This window comes from Gadus chalcogrammus, chromosome 13, assembly GCF_026213295.1.
Source record: "Gadus chalcogrammus isolate NIFS_2021 chromosome 13, NIFS_Gcha_1.0, whole genome shotgun sequence".
Lineage (NCBI taxonomy): Eukaryota > Metazoa > Chordata > Actinopteri > Gadiformes > Gadidae > Gadus > Gadus chalcogrammus.
The window spans coordinates 5,716,817-5,722,247 of record NC_079424.1 but is presented as its reverse complement, the minus strand read 5'-3'; positions in this window follow the sequence as shown (position 1 = coordinate 5,722,247).

Here is a 5,431-nt window from a genome sequence, read left to right as displayed (position 1 = left end):
AACAATGTATCTAGACTTGAGAACCATGTATCTAGACCAGAGAACCATGTATCTAGATAAGAGAACCATGTATCCAGACAGGAGAACGATGTATCTAGACAGGAGAACCATGTATCTAGACTAGAGAACCATGTATCTAGACTAGAGAACCATGTATCCAGACAGGAGAACGATGTATCTAGACAGGAGAACGATGTATCTAGACTAGAGAACCATTTATCTAGAGAGAGAAGAACCATGTATCCAGACAGGAGAAACATGTATCTAGACAGGAGAACCATGTAGCCAGCCTAGAGAACCATGTATCCAGAACCATGTATACACTAGAGAACCATGTGTCCAGACCAAGAGAACCATGTGTCCAGACCAGGGAACCCTGCCCAGGCATGGGACTCTTGCAGTGGGATACTTGTGCTGTTGTGTTTGCGTTGGACAGTGTTGTTGCATTGTTGTATAAGTCTTCTTCTGAGGCACCATCATGTCAGCCCACCCTACAGCCTCTGGTTCGTATTCCCTGACACCAGTGCGGGGTTGATCCGCAGACCCCGTCCCCTCCGTGTCCTCAGAGGGCGGCAGGGTCCCCCCCGGCCCCACACAATGGGGTCCGGCCCTGGGACAATGGACGGCGTCGCAGAGCTTCTTAACAGGATTATGCGGGAGATCGTCCCGCGGAGAGCACTGAGATGCAGCGGCAGACAAAGGTGACCGGCCACTGTGATGCTAATGCAGTATTATCGCCGTGTTCTCCATCTCTCAGAAGGTAGATAAGACCAATCAATCACACAGTGGCTGAGTGTAGCAGTCCTGCATCGGCCACAGCTGGGGACGCTCTGACAGAACCCTGGTCCTTTTCGCTCCACAACTCTGTAAGGGAGCAGCTGGGAAACGATCTCCCCTCCTCCACCCTCCACCCTCCACCCTCCACCCTCCACCCTCCACCCTCCACCTCCAACTCCCCCCCTTCCATGGACGATTCTTGCCGGTTTTTGTTTTGGTCGTTTGCTATTTCTATTTGGTCGTTTAGCAGATGTTTCCTTGGCAGGTATGTTTGCAAACATGAGATGAAGAAGTCCTTGTTTGTTGAGACTAACATGGCAATAACTGTGATAAATGAGCTGTGAGGGACTAGGGCGTGGCTCCTCAACAGCTCCAACCCAGAACAGCTGGGCGTCAAACCCCCTCAACATTACACTCTCCTGCCTAATTTGTGTTAGCTCAACCATCCAGCCCAAGCCCACACAATGGACTACGTCGCAATCTGGAGCCACGGGCGGAGGTATGCTAGGCTTGTAAAACACCCCCCCACCACCTCGATGAAGCAGGGGGCGAGCAACAACAACAACAACAACAACAACCTCAACAACCAAAGGAGCACGCAGTCTCGGGAAGAGCTGCTCTAAGCTGGGAGGAACCTCTCACCATCTTAGGGAACGCTGGTGGGGGTGGGGCTGGAGGTGGTGGTGGTGGTGGTGGTGGTGGTGGTTGGGGGGGGGACGGGGGTTGGGGTAAGCAGGGCCAGCAGTCCTCTGAGATGAGCTCAGGGCCCCGTTTCCCGATAACGATGGATCCACGCTCGTACGATCATTCTCACGATGGATCTTGCGATCCATCGTCAATTTCTTTGGAGCGTTTCCCGAAACTCCTCTTAACGTGAACGCGGCATTCGCTGCACTCACGACGTCGTAGGATTGTAAACTGTCTACTGACACGGTGCTGAAATGGGCTCCGTAGGAGGGGGAGACGCAGGAATGTCGCAGGAAAATTGTGTTAAAAAGGGTTAAAATAAATCCCCATCAAGGACAACAGCAGAGTAGCCTCCGAAAAAAATAGACTGCAACTTAGATGAATGCTATAGCAAGACATTAAAACACAATGATTGGGCTTAAACCGACATATATATCAGTCCTAATCCTGAATGCACTGTGCGTTTCACGGCATTTTCCCCCCTGAAATAATTCCATATGACAAAAAATTAAAAATTGCTTGTGTGACAACTACATTTATCTTAATGGGCTGATTTCTGAAACATGCTTGTGCGCAGCAAAGAGAGCCGACTTAATCTGATTCCGCATAAGGGTTTCCTTGATTGATAATTGATTGGCTATAAAAGCCCCTCCGGAAATAGGGTTAAGGTATTGTATTGATGAGGAATACAACGAAGCCCACCGTCTGGCCCGGTGCATCGTTGAGCGCCCGATCGGGAGGTGGAAGTTGCGCTATATTAGATGCCTTCACAAGTTCAGGCGGAGGGCTCCAGTTTTCGCCGGCCAACGTCATGCGCCGTGATATGTGTGACGGCTATGTTGCACAACATTGCAGCTAAGGCTGGGGTGGCATTGCTTGAACCGGAGGACGCTGAGGCGATGACGACGAGGAAGATCGTGTGTGAGGAACGGCCCTCCTCATAACTACGCGGCTGGTTTTCATGCGCGTCGAAGAGTGATTGAGACTTTTTTTTAAACCCCCTCCACCCTCCCACATGTCACTAAACATTCCGTCAACGTGACCCAATCCCACCATATCCCAAGCCTTTTGCCTGCTCCTTTGCTTGTTTTTTATAATTTATTTTATTTCCTTTATTTTAATTTTTTTTAATTTAATTTAATTTTTTACATTATTTTTATGCTACGTTTATGAGTAGCCTATGTCAGTCTGCACAAATCCCCCCACTTTCTCTCACACATTTTGAGTGCCCTGCCTGCGCAAACATTTTCTGGACTGTCCGTTTATTTTGGCCATTTTACATCTTTATTAATAAATAAATTAATAATCTTTATTAATTACCAAACTAAGAAACATAAAGGCGCAATGCGTTTTAATAAAACGCATCCAATAGACGGAATGTCCGATGGTGTCGCCACTGAGGCTATAGCTGACGATGCTCTTAGCGTCCTACGAGCACCCCTGGAGTACTCGTTAGCTACGAGCGTTTTCAAGACGTTCGTTCCCCACGATGCTTTCGGGAAACGCGGTGAAAACTCTACGATGCCCTTACGACGCACTTCACGATCCACTTAGGCTAACGATGCTTTCGGGAAACGGGGCCCAGATCACACAGAGGCGTCACATGCCGTTACAGATGCTGCCACAGCTGGACGACTGCCACCCCCTCCATTAACCCCCACTCAAGCTTTACTAGACTGTTAGCTGGTTGAGAGGGGTGGTGTTGGTGGTGGTGGTGGACAGGGGGTGGTCAGGGAGGAGGGGGCGATTGTGGTTTTGGAGTGAAAAGAGAGTCAATGACGGCCAATTTGTTTTCTATTTTCGACCCTGTTTATTTTTGTCCTTGTTAGAGAGATCTTGTTTTTGTTTTTTTACTTTTGACCTTCTTCACTTTACCTCCTCGTACACCTCTTCCCCCCACACGCTCTCTCCCCTCTTCCCTCTCCCTCTTACAGTAACGTTTCCCTCCCAGGCCCTTGACTGTGGCCTTTTATTCCCAGAATGCAGGGGACCTGGAGGGGACGGCGAGTGCATACCTACCCACTCGGTCCTTTCCAGAGGGTTCGACCAGACATTCCTGCCCCTGTTATTCCTACTGTGATGTTAAAGTCCGCAGGCATTTGTTTACATTACATCCAGGGTAGTCACGACAGATGTGGCCGACCGGCCATGCACGCCACCACATCTGTCGCCCTGTGGATCGTTTGAACAAGCCCTACTTCCTCTTTAGAGTTCCCCGATGCTTCCTCAGTAACAGTACATTGCAAAACACTGCATACCAGCTATGGCAGTATATTGCTTCTGACAGCTGTGTGTGTGAGTGTGTGACAGTGTGTGTGTGTGTGTGTGTGTGTGTGTGTGTGTGTGTGTGTGTGTGTGTGTGTGTGTGTTGGTGTGTGTGTTGTGTGTATGTGTGTGTGTGTGTGTGTGCAATGTATGGGTGTGTGTGTGTGTGTGTGTGTGTGTGTGTGTGTGTGTGTGTGTGTGTGTGTGTGTGTGTGTGTGTGTGTGAGTGTGTGATTGTGAATGTGTATGTGTGTGTGTGTGTGTGAGTGTGAGTGTGAATGTGTATGTGTGTGTGAGTGTGTGTGTGTGCGTTTGTGAGTGTGAATGTGTGTGTGTGTGTGCGTGCGTGTGTGTGTGTGTGTGTGAATGAGTGAGTGAGTTTGTGAGTGTGTGTGTGTGTGTGAGTGTGTGTGTGTGTGAGAGAGTGTGTGTGTTGGTTTAGCCTGTGAGTCTGTTTTAACCATATTAGAGGGAACCGCCTTTACGGGCTGAAATGTGATCTGCACTCATCTGCTCGGAGCGTGCAAGCTAAGTGAAGGTTTAAACGACAAGATGGCTGACGGGCTGAGGGGACTGGACATTATCGGTTGGCGTCTCAAGTTTCAAAACTGACACATTTTTGTATTTACGGTTCAAGCTTTTTTATTAAAGGTTGTTCTTCAGCACTGCTGACAACTGGAACGGTTTACTGTGCTAAAGTACAAACAGCCCCGTTACACCCAATGGTAAAAACTCAGCCTTTAGAAGAAATATGCATAAATCATAAATCGTATTACATTTATTAGGCATAATATCGTATTCAAACGATATTGGCCTGTTTGACTAACTCAACTTCAGAGATATGCCCTTTTCACTCAATCTAAATGGTGCAGACTATTTAACCAACGACCATCTTACAGCCCATCAAACTGATATTTCACCAGGGGATTACACAAAGCTGTTGAACACTTCTTTATCAAAGTGGCCTTGCTCTTTCATGGCTGCCTTGCGAGCAGCCATTCCAAATCTCATCTCGCACATCAGTTTGGTGGTTTGAAGCAGTTTGAAAAACCATTGACCTTGAACATTTTAAATTAACCAACCTACGTTTTTCGAAGGGGGGGGGGGGGGGGGGGGGGGGGGGGGCAGAAAATGAATAAAAGAAGACTCCAGTTTGAATGGGAATAACTCTTCGGCATGTCTGGCTGCGCAACCCTGGCCCTGCAGGGCTCCTGATTCATGGCTCCTGTGTTTGGAACGTTCTGCTCTCTGTCTGCAGGCAGTCAGACACTGCAACAAAGAGCAGAGTTTGGGACAGGAAGTAGTTAAGTGCCAATGAAACATCCTTTCTGGGGAACAGAGGAATATTGTGCTGGTCGGCGACCGTATAAAACTTATCTTTGAGTTCCGGTTCAGTTCATTATGTTTTTCATTATGACCTCTGAACTGGCAAACACTTATATGGCATGCATCTCTCCTTTCATTTTGTGGGTGATAGATATATGTGCTTATTTTACACAATATAAAAACACAATATCATGTGCGCTCACTGCTCACACACACACACACACACAAGCACACACGCACACACGCACACACGCACACACGCACACCCCAACACACACACACACACACACACGCACACACGCACACACGCACACACGCACACACAGCATGTAGCTTGAAAAAGCGGGAACTATAAAATCCTGTGTGCTCTCTGATT